This window comes from Cryptomeria japonica, chromosome 5 (assembly GCF_030272615.1).
Source record: "Cryptomeria japonica chromosome 5, Sugi_1.0, whole genome shotgun sequence".
NCBI classification, from domain to species: Eukaryota; Viridiplantae; Streptophyta; class Pinopsida; order Cupressales; family Cupressaceae; genus Cryptomeria; species Cryptomeria japonica.
In genome coordinates this window covers 737,829,038-737,845,924 of record NC_081409.1, presented here as the reverse complement: position 1 = coordinate 737,845,924, position 16,887 = coordinate 737,829,038, and the positions used below count along the sequence as shown (strand labels likewise).

Sequence of the window (16,887 nt, the reverse complement as noted above, 5' to 3'; positions counted from 1 at the left end):
AATGAATCATAACTCGAGACATTATGGAAGTTCCTATTTTTGAAGTCAAGTATGACAAGCGGGGTCCACCAGAATGACAAGTCATCTCCCTCTCATTATGGAAACACGAAGTGTGATTGGAATGGAATTAATGGAGCTGCTAAAATTGTCTCAATGCCAACTTAGCAACTTGGTGGACGAGTTTTCTATTTAAACAAGGCTTAAGACTTCATTCTTCACATCGCATTTTGGGAGAAATTGAAGCAAGAGCAAAGCATGAAAAGCAACTAAGGCATGGCTTTTCTTTATTGAAGAATTCATATTTCAAAGGTTTTATTTATTCCAAGTTTGGAAAATGCCACATTGAATTCTTCCATTAGTGGATTTTTTAAGATTTTTTTAGCATGAATTTAATGTTAATTATTTTATTTACCAAGGACGTTAGAGTCAAGCAAAGTGGCAAAGACTTCCAGACAGACACAAAGCAAGAATGAATAAAAAGGATTCATCCCCGAGTCAAAGATCATTTCAAAATGGAGGGACGTCAATGATGCCAACTTGGGAAGGTTCAAGTTGGAAGAATTCAGGAAGAGAATATTTGGTCAGGATAGACATTCCTCCATCAGTTGTCTCCAAGAAGATAATCAGAAGTAGAATTGTGGCAGTTGTCAGTTTTCCTCCCGCCATCTAGTGCCCGGAGCTGATCATCGAATGTGCAAAACACTATGATCCTGAGAGAAGAGCAATTGTGGCACTTGATGGTAGGCTCTTCGCAAATCTCACTACTCAAGCAATTGGTGAGGCTTTTGGGATTCCCACATTCCAATCCATGATGTTCAAGACCAAGGAAAGAGCGACTATGATTTATGACTCCGGCATAGAGAGATGTGTTGGAACCATCAACAGAAAATGGATGCAAAAGCCAGAGCCTCACCATTCCAAAATGCCCCAACAGCTCACCAGCATTGACTTCAAACAAGAATACGGTGATCTCGTGTTGATGATAAGCCAGATTCATTTTTGAGCTATAGATGTTTTACTTCATTGAGGAAGTAATGGATGCCATAAAGATGGTCGATTGGGCGAGGACAATCAGGAACAACTTGGATGAGCAGTTGAAGAATTTGAAGTAATCCAAGTCCTTCTACATGAGATCTTACATCATCTATATGTTCGCAAGAATGGGCAAGTTCGAAAGAATATTAAGCAAAGGAGTCATGGAATGTAGTTTGGGGTACTTAAAAGTCCACGAATGCTATCCACAGTTGCACCTGTATAGCACTACTTATTTCAAGAAAGAAAAAGATACCTTCACCACGCACATTGCTCGGTCCTTACAGGAAGGTGTTCACACAAGGCTGTAACAGGAAGCAAGTAAGTTGGTAAAGAAGTTTGAGGCTTGGTTCATCCAATTTTCAAAATTCACTTACATTTGGATCCAGGGATTCTCTTCCCAACCCTACAGGCTCCCCAGATACCCAACAGATAAAATGGTGTTGCTGGAAGTAACAAGATAATTAACTGCCTATGACAAGATTTAAAATAAGAAGAAAAGTGGGCTCGAATTTCCAATTGTCATGGGAGAAATTATGATGAATTATGCCCATCATTGGCGGCAACAGAGAAGTTAGAAGAGGCAAAAGCATCCCCAGGAGTTCATTGCCGAAGAAAAGGCAAGGAGGGCAAAGAGAAGAACCACAATAGAATAGACAACGGTTAGAAGCGGTACAGTCACAGGAGAAGTAACAGGAAATTGACCACGGGAAGAAGACTAGGACATTTCGCAAGCATAGGATATTCTTAATGTTAACACTTCCCCAAAACCTGTTCATCAAAGAAATGAAGAACAAGAACTTCCTTCAGATACAAAACAACATATTCAAGATTGCTTCAAAGAAACAACAATGGGAGATTTAGGACCCCTTGAGGAAGTAACACGAGAACATGAACAGCTTGATACACAGGATTAGCAGAGAGCCGCTCCAAATTAGCTGAAAGAAATAATAGGGAAAGAGACAAAGGAAGAAACAGATCGTGCACTTGAGATTGAAGAATTTTTGAGCCAACTAAACAAGCCAACAAAGAAGGTGACAAAGAAATTCTCCAAAGTCACGAGAAATGAATTAGGTTCCAAGACTTTGCATGTGGCAACGCCAAAGTCAGACAAGGATGAAAACGAGATCAATCCAAAGGAGTATGATGTTACAACATTTGATTTAACATGCTACTAGGGCACAAGTGATAGAGGATTTTTTATGATTCCTCTCTAGAACTGAAGGAGCAGATGAAGAAAGTTGAATAAAAAAATAAGAAATTAAAGAATGAGAACAAAGCTCTATCTGAATATGTGTGATGCTTAATGCAACCGTTCAGACAAAAAGATCAGACTTATGTTACCGCCTCTTCTCTTCCAAAGGAACCAATGGATGGACTTGAAGAGATAAGGAAAATCGCCCAATGTTTAAAAGAATGGGCAGAGAAAGTCTTCACTACAACTTCTAAATTCATTGAAGACTTGGCCCAGTTTTACTGGAGAATCTTGGCTATCCTTGGCAGATTGGAAAGCGTGGACAATTCATGTGATACGCACATCTATTAGGACATGCTTATTCGGCATCTTGAGACACTGATGGAAATCCCCAAGCAAACATTAATAGATGGAGAAGTCATCAAAGAAAATGAAGCATATGACTTCCCTCGATGGTACTGCGCAGTGAATACTGGGAAGGAATTCTTCGAAAGATCAAATATGGAGTCAGCTCTATTGAGGAAGACGGTCAAGAAAACTTAGGAAGAAATCCTCAATACTGTCAATGCATTGTTTGCAAAAAGACTAACTAACGAGGAGCTGACAGCGAATAATCTAAAGGACAAGCTGCATAAATTCTTCTTCGTGGAATCCTTCTTAGAGGGTCATCTGGAAAATGTTTCCTTATTCTACAGCATAATGCGCAAAACCCAAGAGACAATGCGAACATCGGAGAAGGTTTTCTCCAAGTGTGAAAAGGATATTCCTAATTTGACGTATAAGTTGGAGACTACGCCAAGTGTCTCCATAGAGAAGCTTGAGGCCGTCATGACCAGGTTCATTGCATTCGTCATCAAAGAGAGAGATAATGATCACCCTATTTTGGGCGAGAATCTATTAAATGCATGATGGATGCCTTATTTAGAAGTGATGGGTCATTTAATGCATAGTGGACGCTTTGCATGGAGTGAGTGATTGTTTAATACAAAGTGGGTGTGATTCCTCATTTATTGCCATGACCACTACTTGGCACCACATATGGTCATTTTTGTCAAACCCTAATTAGGAACTAGCATGGGGGAACCTTAACCATTAATCTTAATGTCATCTTGGTCGTCCACTTTCATTTTGGGACCTATAAAAGGGCTTTGCCCCTTCATTTCTAAGGAGGGAAAATTTGTACGAGATTGTTTCTATAAACTATCAAGATAATAAGAGTAATGCATTGGATTTTAGTGTTTACTTGTGTTATTTTGAAGTTTCCATGGTTTCTCTTTCTCAAGTACTTAGATTTGTTTCAAGCAATTAGATGAATGAGATAGATAACTTTGTTTCATGGTGAGATCATTCGCTCATACCTTTTGCAAATAGATGATTTCTATTTAATGTGCAAGGTTGGACTAAGCCTCTTGAATGGGTATGTTTAACTTCAATTATCAGATGAATATTGTTTGACTTGATGGTATTCATTGGTGATATGAAAATCTTTTGCACAACCTTTGAAGATTGCACCTCCCTTTGCATAGTTGTTTGAAGTTGGTAAAACAAAGTGTGGTCGATTTCACCTGAGCATTTGTTGTCTTTTGAGTCTTTAGATCTAGATTAAAACCTCTCTAGACCCTTTCCTGTTTACTTTACACATATTTCATTGAGAAAACATTTCCAAAAGAACTATCCATTGCCAAACTATTCGTAATAACTCCTTGGAATTTCAATTTGCTTAAGTCTTCTTAAAGGATTGTTCCATTTTACATAAGGTCCCCCTTGGATTACCAGCAAACATCAAGCCAAACGAGCTCATATCCATCACAAAGTAGCAAGTTCACAGTAGGAACCTTGGAATCGCTTGTATGATCTTCTGCAATCTTAGCATACACAGGATTTTCCTCAAGAGAGGATAGAGTGACTAATGCAAACTTTATTCAATGTGCTTTGTAGCTAGTCAATGGGAAGAATTCCCTAATGGACTACTTGTATGAGACCAACAAGGCAATGAGGGAGAGAATGCACCATGAGAGGGGCAAGTACACATCAATATGGCAGACCACTGATGAGAGGTGGGATCAAAAATGGATTGTACCCTCCATGCCTTTGAATACTTCCTAAAGCCACCATTGCATTACAATGAATCCTTCAATCTCACTAACAAGGTGACTAAAATTCTCTCCCAATGCATCAAGAAACTTTCCCTTATATCACGAGATCAACAAGCAGCCATTGCAAAGTTGCCCTCACACCAGCAAATAATGCACGTTTTGACATTATTTGTGGCATGGAAGAAAAGACCAACTATTGTCCATTTTTATCTCTTGCAAACTTTCAAGTTTGTTTTGAAGTTGAAATCTATTACATGGTAAAATATTGCTATAATTTAATTTTTGTCAACAATATGGTGGAAATCTTTTGGTAAAAATGCTAAAAACTTAAGATGGATAGGAGTGCACCTTTTGAGAATCCATATAGTTCATATGCTTATGAGAATTCTTGGAGTGTGTTTAAACACATACACTCCATGAAATGCAATTATTTGACTCAACAATAGATGAAAATTTTGGATTTTGTCCACAACCTTGGCTTTTGGCTTACACAAACTTCAAGGCAAAGAATACTTCCATTTATAATTGTAAATTTGAGTTTATATTTTATTGCAACTTGCAATTAGAATACTTATTTCATATAGGTAGCAAACAAATGAATTTGATTTGATTATGGGGTGTCAAGGATGATCAACTGATTGACCTTTAACAAGATCAACACAAATTCAAAATTGCAAATGAAGAACCACTTTTTGATGAAAATGACCTTTCTATCTTATGGGACACAAAGGTATTTGATGTGTAATTAAATCAAAATAGGAGAGACCTAAACATTGGACCTTCATCATCACAACTTCTTGACCATATGCAGTAGCAACTAGCCATCCACCTTGATACCCACTTTATATCACTTTGTTTTGTAGGTTGGCGTTTGTATTTTGTAGTTTGAAATCAATTTTGAGGTTCAAACTTCAAAGTCAAACTATAAAATATACATCGTGATTGGCAATATAAAAATTAATGAAATCTATAATTAAAGATTTGTAATTTGTAGGTCGAATTCATATGTAGTAGTTTTTGTATCTTTCAATTGATTTTTAGTTTCAAACTTAGAAGTCAAACTATGAAATGTAAACTATATCAAAAATATTAACCCTCTCTCTATGTCCAATTAATTTGGCTCTAAATATTAAAAATCACTTATTTCTTCATGTTTATGGAGATTGAGTTGACCTAACCTGCCTCTAAGGAATAGCGTGCACAATAATTGCCAATCTAAAAATTAATTAAAAAAAACTATATTTCAAAATCTGTAGTTTGTAGGTTGGCATATAGTTTGCAAACTCGCAGGCCAAGTCTGGGAGCATCATGGTCGAAGACTCCCGAGTCTGTGACAATGACTTGGGCCAGTCTAACGTTGGGACTTGCGAGCCCTAAGGAAGGACTCTCGACGCAGGTTAAGACACCCAGTCAAACATTAAAACCAATTTGTTTTAAACTTTTTCACACATTTGACATGTGTTATTGCTCAAAACAGGTCTATAGGGTTTGAAGGAGAGGAAATAAGATCAAAGCGGCAAAAGAAATCTAGGTAAGGATCTTTGTTCTCTTTTTTTTTACATTTCTATCTATTGAAAATCAAAAAAATCTTTAAAAACAAGGGGATATGCTAGCAAAAAAAATTCCATTTCCCTTCCTAACTTATTTCCTTGTATTTTTTCTTGTTTTTGAAAACTATTTTTTTTTAATGATTCATTATCATTTCTTTTGTTGATTTTCCACAAAACCCTACTGATGTTTTTATTTTTTCATGCTAAAATAGCAATGGCAAGTTCAACTCCAAGGTCAACCCAGTCAGGAAGACAAAAAGATAATGCATGGAAGTATAGGATATCAAGAAATAAAAAGGGAGAGGTCACTTGTACCAAATGTGGCAAATGGATGATAGGTGGAATCAATAGATTAAAATACCAACTTGCAAAAATACCCAAACAAAATGTGGAGGTATGTCTCAAAACAACTCCGGAGATTAATAGAGAAATGAAGGCCCTTATTGTTTAGTATGATATGCAGCTGCAATGAATCCCCCATTGTTGACTTGGAGTCCCCTAGGTTGCGGATGTCCAGATTTTCATCAACCACATTCATCTTTTGGTGACAATGAGGATGAGGCTAGCGGAACTCCTCTTAGATCAAACCCTAATTACTTTGTTCCATGCAATGTTCTAGGAGCACACGAAATACAGAGAAACATGAGAAAGGGGTTTAAGGCCCCAACAACTAGAGACTTTAGTGGGCCATTGCTAGAGCAAACCAACAAAAATACACAAGTTGTGGTTGATGATCAAAAAATATTTTAGAGGAGAAAGTATGCAGCATTTTATCTAATGGATGGACAGATGGACAGAATGGAACTCTACACAACTTCTTGGTGGCTTCTAATGGTGTAATGGCATTCCTAAAGTCTATTGATGCCTCAGATGAAATAAAAAATGCAGAAACTTTGTGTAATCTATTAGATGGGGTAATCCAAGAAGTTGGAGTTGATTATGTTGTCCAAATTATATCACGGACAACGCAGTTGCATATGTAGTTGCAGGTAGAATGCTTTTGGAGAGGCATCCTACAATTAAATGGAATCCTTGTGTTGCACATCGCTTGGACTTGTTGTTAGAGGACATTGGGAAAATTGGATGGGTGAAAAGGGTGGTTGAAGATGCAAAAAATGTCACCAAATTCATCTACAACCATACTTGGGTCCTTTCTTTGATGAGAAAACACACAAATGGCAAAAACATTGAGCGACTAGGAGTGACATGATTTGCTAGCCACTTCCTCACTTTGCAGAGCATTCTTGGTGCCATTCCTCATCTTAAGCGAGTGTTCATGTCTGATGCTTGGTTGGAGTCTGCATACTCCAAAAGATCTGAGGCGGAGAAGATTGTAAGCATTGCTTTTGACGAAGGGTTCAACAAAAGTGGAGATGAGTTGATCAGGGTAAGTAACAAACACAAACATAAACTTTATACAAGATAATCTATTTGCTGTTTTTTTTTAGGGGTTAATTTTGTACTAATTTAAAATTTGTTTTCATCTTTTTAGGTGACAGACCCTTTGGTAAGGGTTCTTCCTATGGTGGATGGAGAGGGCATGCCAATGGGGTTTCATTTATGAGGCCATTGATAGGGCCAAAGAGGCCCTTTCACATTACTATGGCGGAAATACAAGAAAATGTGAAATCCTTTGCCACATCATTGATTGTAGGTGGACAAACCAACTCCACCAACCGATACATGCCTTCACCTACTCTTCAACTCGAAATTCTACTTCTTTGATTCATTTAGGGCTGATGAGGAGGTGAGGGCAGGTGTTGTTGCATACATTAATAAGATGGCACCTGATCTCGAGTTGAGAAACATGGTTCTTGATGAGTTGGAGGTGAGATTTAACATTTGCTATATATTATTTATAAATTTGGAAATGTTCGTTGTTGAGTTTGACTATTTTATTTATGAATTTGGAAATGTCCATTGTTCAAGATCTACAAAGGTGCAGAGGGAAGACTCTTCTCTTCACAGCGAACAATTGACAGGAGAGCAAAACAACCACCAAGTAAAAAATTTAAAAAAATTAGAAACTTGATTGTTACACTTTTTACTCAATTCTAATATTTCAAAATGATTTTTTGTAGATTTATGGTGGGAGAATTATGGTGCCGTGTAATATCCCTTGGCTAATCTGACCCTATTTCGCTTATTTGAACCCCAAGGAATATTGTCAAACACTTGGCATACAATGTTTGAAGCCGCTATGGTGAATTCTTTATTTGTCTTCTTTGGGTTTGTAGGCTGCAAATGAAGTTCTAGATAGCTTCTAACAATGCAAAATTGTTATAGAAATGATATGCTGGCTGTTTTAGACCTTTACACACACATGTAATGACTGAAATTAACTAGTACAGCTAGTAGACATTAAGACAAACACTTGTCATACATCCCAAAGTACACCTACAGCCATTAGGCATTTAAGCAAACAGTTGGCATGAAAGCTAAGTGGCTGATCAATGTTGAATGTCACCATGAATGTGGAATATGCAACTTATATCTCCATTAAACATATGCAACCTCCAAGTATTTTATGATATAATCATGATAGCAAATGATCTAATGAAGTAATGATTTTCTAATACAATGACCATAGATAGAAAACCTGGAATTTCAATGGCTGCCTTGATATATTGGTTTGATTCTCCTCATATGCAAAGCCCTTGTCAAATATATATAGCTGTTCACCTTTCTAAATTCCCTTCTAAGAATTCGAATTACTGTAGCGCACTGTTCATGTGCACTATTCACGACACTGTAGCAGCAAATAAACCCTATGTATGATGTTCTCAGTCTGCCATATACATATGCCCTCAGCTATGCCAATAAATCTGAAAATAAATCTCCAATCAGCACAATGTCAACTGCTGGATGAAGCCAACCCTAGGAGCAACTTCAGATGAATATCTCACACCCTCAGATTGCTGATGCAATGAAGTCTTCACGTTCTCCACGTTCTCCAATGCCGATACTCTGGACAAGCTGCAGAAACCCCAACTTCTTCTCCAAAGCCAAGAGACAAGTCTTCTCATCAAAAATAACAATGATCAATCCCCCTGCTCTTCTTTTCAAAAGCCTTACATATATTTCCCATGAAGGTTCGATTTTCTCCAATAAGGCATTAAATCCATTAATGATATTAAATGACATTTAATGATATAATATTTTCACTTTGTCATTTAATATTTCACCTTGGTAAAAGAGCCACAATTAATTAATTAAATGGTCCCCTTTAATGATACTTGGACCCTTACTTAAGTTATAATATAATTTTATATTATAACTTAATAATATAAGCTCAAAACATTAATGTTTATTTAAACTAAATAAACTGTAAACATTAATATCTCCATTAATACTCAACATTTTTGAACGTCATATGAACTGGGAGCTGACATGATGAAGCTACATATGACCATACCCCTTTACTAAAAATAGTAGGGGTCCATCTCTAACATCTCAGCCTTACTATAAATAGTAAGTATAGCAAATGAAGTCCAAATGATACCAAAAGAAAGCCAGATCGAAACACACTAAACTCTGGAGACGATACAAGCCTCGGGAGACCCTCTATCCATACTCATTAGCCTACGAGGGTCAGAATGATAGGCTAATCACCCAAAAACCATGTCTGCTAAAATGGGGACATTACATGCCGGCACACCTAATCTTCATAGGATAGCCATTTGTATTTATCCCAGCCATGTAGTGCTTTTGGGTGTGAACAAAATTGAAGTTTATTTAAGAGCATTCACATGAAGAAGAGAAATAGGTTGACCCAGAAGTGCATCAATGATCTTGCCTTCGTTTGATACAACCTTCGCCTTCACACTAGAAAGGTGGAGGGTGTTTCACATCAAACCATTGACTTGGATGAAATTGATGCATATGGTGATTGGACCATAAATGAACCAAAACGATGGTGATGATGTCCTCCTTACCGAATAAGATCTTGCAGAATTAGAGAGAGCAACAGCAGAAGAAGCAGAAAAAGTAGGATTGGATGAAATGGAGGAGGACGAAGACAAGGACTTTGATGTTGAAGAAGAATCATCCCATCATTTTGATACCTCACCACCTACTACCACTAGCTCAAGGCCTAAAAAATTGAGTTATGTTACAAGAAGAAAGAGGAAGATGTAGTCTTCTCTTTAGTTTGTTGTTTTTCACATTTGGACATATCATTATATGTAATTTTGTAAACATTTATAAACTTATGCTGCTGTTATAAATTTTAAAGTTTGAAACTATGAGTATGAATGATGAAATTTCAAATATTGAGTGTTTGGAGATCATATGACATGTAATGTTTCAAATATGGCTCTTATGTTCTCTAAAAGCATTAATTTCTTTATGTTCTTTTTGTAAAACTACAGTTTTCTTTTTTGTCAAGTCCTTCCCCGACTTTTGCCAAGTCTGAATCCGAGTCCAATTTTTGGGCTGCCAAGTCCGTGGCGAGTCCGAGTTTTCCAACTTTGGGTTGGCATTTGTACTCGGTAGTTTTTAATTGACTTTGAAATGCAAATTTTAAGTTGAACTATGTAGTGGGCGATGCAAATTTTAAGTTGAACGAATCTATTCTGGCTCCAAAACGACGAATTGACTAACACGCGTGTTAGTGGTGTGTTTTACACCGTCGATTTTGCAAATAACGGCTGCAATTGACTAACACGTCGCTATCACGTTGTACGAAAGGTTTGTTTTGGAGCCGGAATAGCTTTGGCCCAAAAAATGACTCTCTTTCTCTCTCCCCAATTAAATTGCCTTTGAATATAAAAATTCAATTATTTCTTCATGGTACTACAAGTATTAGCATCCAATGTTAATGTACCATCCGTATCCTTCACTTTTTGTATGAAAAGTAGTTTGCATAGATTTTTCAATCTGATTATCTTGGTCTTGCTTTCTTCTCCAAACTTTTGTACATGTTTTCTTTTGTATGGCAGAGATATCCACTTTCTTGTTTTGTCTAGGAGGTTGATGAGCACAAGATTATACTAAGGGGGGGAGTGAATCAGCATAATACTAACTTTTACTTTTTCAAAACTCAATCAACCACAATAATCATAACCATAAAAGATTTAGCAATCATGAACACAAGATTTGCATGGAAACCCTTACAAGAGAAAACCAGGACAAAATATTGCTTATATAAACTTGTTTTACAAACTTTGTAGGCACCAACTCAAAGGAGACACCAATCCCCTCAATTCATAAGGCTTAAGCTACTGGAGGCACTAACCCCCACAGCTAAGCACCAACTTAGCAAGACACGCCAGATTAGGAAGCGCCATCTTCCATATTCTTCGAAGGATGATATTGTCTTCAGAAATCTGAATGTAAATAATTTTTCTCTCACCAATCTGCTCTTGAATGATGCAATCAGTATCATACACTTCCCTTCTCAAATCTACATGCACAGCCCTTTACAAATCTGCCACAAGTATGCTGTTAACTTCATAAATCTGCTCTTCCATGACTGATTTTCTTCTTCAGAAATTCTGCATTTATTCTTCCTCCATAATTGTTTTCACACATACCCTAGCTTCTCCATTATTCCATGCTAATCATTCACATATATCCCTGGTCTATATCTGCTCTTCATCTTTTCTAAATCTGCTTTTATATCAAATGATATAGCATTAGAAAACTTACTTTTTAACCTCCATTCAATCTCCCTTTTACACCATACAATATGCCTCTTCATAAGGAATCTGATCCCCAATAAAGGAGGTCAGTGCATTATCATGTATTTGTTTTCTTGTTTGTTTTTTTAAACTTCACAAAGGATGCCCTAATCATGGGTCGGCCAATCATAGGTCGGCCTGAAAACAATTCAAAATAAATGCTTTTGTTCTTTCAATTCATCTGACATTTGTAGACACTATGGTATAACCTTATCTGCATTTTTTCTTTCTTCCACCACTTACCATGGCGTAAAGCAAAGTCGTCACTTGGATATGAATGACTACAAGACACAATAATTAAATTTCACAAGAACCGTAAACTGTGTTTCTGATTCACGAAAGAAATGATAGCTTGGAATTCCAATGCATAAACATATGTTGAAACATCATGAAACTCTCTAAGAGATGAAATGCTGCCTTCATATTTCAGGATCTATGCATGAATTTTCTAACAATCTCAGCTCTTTCTCTAAATCTTAAAATCTTTCTTGGGTCATTCGTAATAAACATTTCAATATCTTTATAACATCTGATCCAATGATCCGACACGATAACAACTGCCAATCTATCCATGTTACATTGTTCTTTCCTAGACGTTGCTTTACTTCTTAATTCAACACTACCTCGTTTGTGTTGCTTTTAGAGCTAGACTATTTGATGACATTTGCTGCCAAAGCCTTTTCCTTATCAGTATCTTTAGAATTGTAAAGTTGCTCTCTTCTCGAAGCATCTTCTATTTGGTGAGCACTATAAATAATCTATCATTCATCACCATTAACTTGCCTCACATTTGGATTGTGTATTAAGCTCTCTGGATATAAATCACAGCTATCCAATTCCTTAACAGCTAATGAAATTATCCTTTGATATTAATGACAATATTTCCAACAGAGGCTCCATGAAACCACTTCTATAATATCATGCTATATGTCCAAAATTATTACAGTTATAACATGTAATAGCATTCTTATTATAATATGACAAAGTAGCACATGAATTGTAGTTTCTATTGAAAAGCCCATGAGAACTTATGTTTTCCTCCATACATTATATCCCGCACGTTCCCTACAGTCCCTTGCGTTATGACCAAAATAATTGCAGAAAAAGCAATAACCATAAAAGGAACTTTGGAACCTAGACATGTGTGCCTGCCTCAGAGGAAAGGACTTTCTAAATTTGTCCTTGTTAACTTTTGAAGGAGTGCCAAATTTTTGTGGAGCTTAACTCTATTTCTTCTTGTTGCTTCCACTTTTGATGGGACTTTTGAGGGCATCAACATAACTTGTCAGTTTTTCTTCAATTGTCTTCTTTGGTAGCTCTTTAGAATTTTCTTTGTTGGGCATTTGACTTCCTCCATATCCAAGGCCAGTCTATATAGATGGTGACCTTTGCTCATTTATAAATTCATTCAAGATCTCAAATGCTCTTTTCAAACTTGAGGTTCCTGTTTAGCTTAGCAACTCTTTCACTAATTCATTCCTTAAGGAAACAATACCGGACTCAAGCCTTCCACAATTTTCTTCTTTTCCCTTCTCTCACCTCTTCCTCTATTCTTTTTACTTCTTCAAGTTGGGTTTTCAGATTGATGATCGTCTTTTCCAACTCTTCAAGCCTTTTCGTGTTTAGTTTTTTTATAGAATGTCTCCTTTCGTGTTTCTATTCTCGATTGTTTCCGTTATGGAAAGATCATCCTGTAATTTTCTATATAAGGAGTATTCCACTCCTCAATTAAATACAACAATGAATTATCATTTCATGGTATCAGAGCTTAGGTTCTTTTATGGCAAAAAAAAAATCGTAAAAAATTTGTGGGTTTTCTGATTTTTTTTGGAAAAAAATCATGTAAGGGTTTTGCTTGATTTTTCTAAAAAAATCAGAGCGTTTTATTTCTATTTACTACTTGTGATGGCCGTGAGTAAAATTTTTGAACAGACTCGGGGGATTTGTACAATTTTCTTCTCAAAAAACGTAGATGGGTTTTCTGATTTTTCTCCACAAAAAATCATGGAGGGTTTTGCGCAATTTTCTCTTCAAAAATTGTGGTTTCTTTGTTCACTTTTTGCGAGATTTTTTCACACAAATTGTGGGTTCATTCTCTGTTGGAGGGTTTTTTGATTTTTTACACAAAATCACGACTGGTGTTGTTGTTTTCTGATTTTCTGCTTTTTTCAAAAAAATCATGATGGGTTTTTTGTGAGGTTTTGAGAAGCTAATCTTGGTGGCCCTGGATAAAAGGATGGATGGCTTTGTTACCCAACATCATGTTGGAAGGATTGTGTTAGAAGGATTATAGTAAGCTTGGTCATATCCAGAAGTTTTGCAGATCCAAAGAGGATCTCAACAATAGGCTCATGTCGCAGAGCATTCTGAGAAGGGGGCAGCCTTCTATGCATTCGTGGCCAAATGACTTGCAAATTATGTCAAGTCTTTTGTAGGGTAGTTAGTAGATTGACCATTAAGGGAGGGTATTAAAGTAATTATATTATTATATAATGTTTCTGTAATGGTCATTTAGTTAGTTAGTTTAGGATATTTCCCTTTTTGTGTTTAGTTTCTTTTTAGAATGTCTCATTTCATGTTTCCATTCTTGATTATTTCCATTATGGAAAGATCATCTTGTAATTTTTTTATATAAGGATTATTCCTCTCCTTAATTAAATACAACGACGAATTATCATTTCGGTAAGTTTTGTTTAAAATTCATTTTCTTAAGCTTCTTAATCTCGCTTAAGGCACATATTAGCTCTCCTTCAATGATACATGTTACTAATCATAGATATCGTACAAATTTCTTAATTGTCTAACTGATCTCATGACAATGTTTTAGCTTGGCTCTGTTCACATATTCAGCTACTAACTTGTAACAGTTTTAATCTCACCGCACCTGAAGCAGAAATCCTTATAATGCAATATAATCTGAACCATCTTATTTTTAGCTTCCCCTATTTTTTTGGATTTACAATCATAGAGTAGAACCAAATCATTTTTGTGAAATGTCTTCTACCATAAATTTCTATCGTCTGAAGCTTTGAAGCAATTTCGTTCTAGATTTTAGTCCAATTTCATTAAATCCTCCAATCTTTGTTTCAAATAATCCTCCTGATTCCACCACAAGGCAATTGTGCTTCTTAAGTTTAGTACAATGAAGTTCACTTGCAAGATAGCCTCAAGCCCATATGCTAAGTTGATGAGGGAAAATTTAGTTGATGTCTTGTAGATCTGTAGGGCCCATAATGCTACAAGAATTTTAACATCCCAATCTAAAGTATTTTCATTGTGCAATTTTATAAGAGTGGTGCCCATGATTTCATTGAAAGCATCACTAGCTACATTTGCCTGATCACTAGTTATGCTTAATGGACAACCAAATCTAGTTATATTATTCTCATAGATGAACATTGCTGTTGTCTTAGCAATGCAGTCTTTAATCGATCTAGGATTTGCCCATTTTGCAAGGTATTTTAACCAAGTAATAAAGAAAAATATGAAAATGGAAATTTTCGTGTCCTTATTTCTCCCCAAGGATTTTAATTCTTGGATTACAATTGAGTAAAAAATAAATGACTTTTTTTTTTGAAATACTTAACAATTCCTATAAAAATGCCCCCCTAAAGTACTCTAAAGTGGGTGAAATGATCACCTAAAATAAATACCTATCATTTTCTTGATAAAAATTTTCCCCTATTAAATAAAGTATTGTGGTTTTGAACCAAAAATCCACCAAACTGAAGTAAAAACAAACCATTTTGGATAAATATAATACTCTGATTAAAAGGAAAAGAACATTTGACTATAATGAAAAAACTATTATAGTTTTACACGAATGTCCAAATACACAATTTCACCCCCAAACTATATTGAAAACATAAAATTTTAAAAAAAAATTCTCAAAACCTAAATCTCGATGTTGTGGATTTGAAGAATATACAAGAAAGTTCCCTGTGGTACAAGGTCAAGTTGAGAAGCATTGAACAAGAGGCATCAGTGGCTAAAGCAAACTAAGATATTGTAGGTATGTTGAGCAGAAAGGTGATAGAATAGCTCAGAAGAATCCTCCTAAACTTCACAAGAACTACTCATACGACCAGAAAGTATGTCATTTCAAACAACAAAATGGCCAAAAAATTTAACCAGCTTGTTTGTCTTTCCTCAAACAAAAAATAATGTTTCACGTACCATATGCTTCTAAGGAATTGCCCAAAGTAGAGGACAAGAGGATTTGAAAGGTGGAGAGGAAGAATTGAAAGGCTACTCTAGCTTACTCAAAAACTTTGCCAGAAGGCACCAAAGAGACCTTATTTACCAGCAAAAAATCCATAGAAAAAACATAAGGGATAAGGGATGGAAATTATAATAAAAAACATTATCAGGATCTGCAAAAGGGACAGTGAAAAGAGAATGATAGATTCAAACAACACCAACAGACTGGGACCAAGTCTAGCAAGCAAAGAGGCAAGCATAAAATGGGGCAAGTAGAGACAAGCTTGGTGCACATGAAAAAATTGTCATGACTTTGATACAAATGTTAGACCATGAAACTAGACTACAAAAGTTGAAAAATAAAATTAAGTACAAACCCAAAATTGAATTATTGAAATGAGTAGTAGTATAGAAATATATCAATGAGAGTGACTATTAACTCAATATCTAGATGACTGTTTAGTCCATCTTCTGGATGATTGTTCAAATTTTACAAGAAAATAAGGTAATACTACACTCTACACAAGCAACACCTACAGCTTTGTAAACAAGTTATTGAATTTGTTCTTAATTGCCAAATCAGATTTCTCTTCTAAATTTCTAATAGCTTTAGAAGCACATAACATCAATGATCTGATAGTTTCAAGAATAGTCAGACATGACATGGACATTTCCCCATATCCCATGTTAGTCAGCAAGGACACCTCAATCCTGTAGTGGCAAGCAAGGTTATTAAGAATTTTTAGTATGGGCTTCCTATCAGGGTGTTTCTGGTATTACAGTTGTCAATCATGTTAACCAGTTGTCCCAAGATTTAGCCAATTAATATGCCTTTGCCCAAATATGCAATGATATAAATAAGTCTGAACTGCCAATAATAAGGTACTTCAGCAATATAAATCCATAATAAGGAGTAAGCAGGGGACCCTATGGTTGTTTTTCTTTTAAAGATATACCTTCTGTAAGAATCACCACTGGACTCAAGCTCCCAGGATAACCTGCAAAAGCAAAAATTACTTTCTACAAGAGAGCAACAAGGGAAAATATTGCTTGATTAAGGTGCAAAATGGATTATGATTATAACCCCATTATGAAATATGTACAATGAGAGACCTTGCTTTTATAGGCAAGGA

General features: G+C 35.9%; 1 protein-coding gene across 14 annotated transcripts in view; it reads right to left on the bottom strand.

Moving 5' to 3' along the window:
- The window catches only part of LOC131028772 (transcription initiation factor TFIID subunit 1), a 139,540-nt gene that overhangs the window by 84,058 nt on the left and 38,595 nt on the right, over positions 1-16,887 (bottom strand). The window lies entirely within an intron of this gene.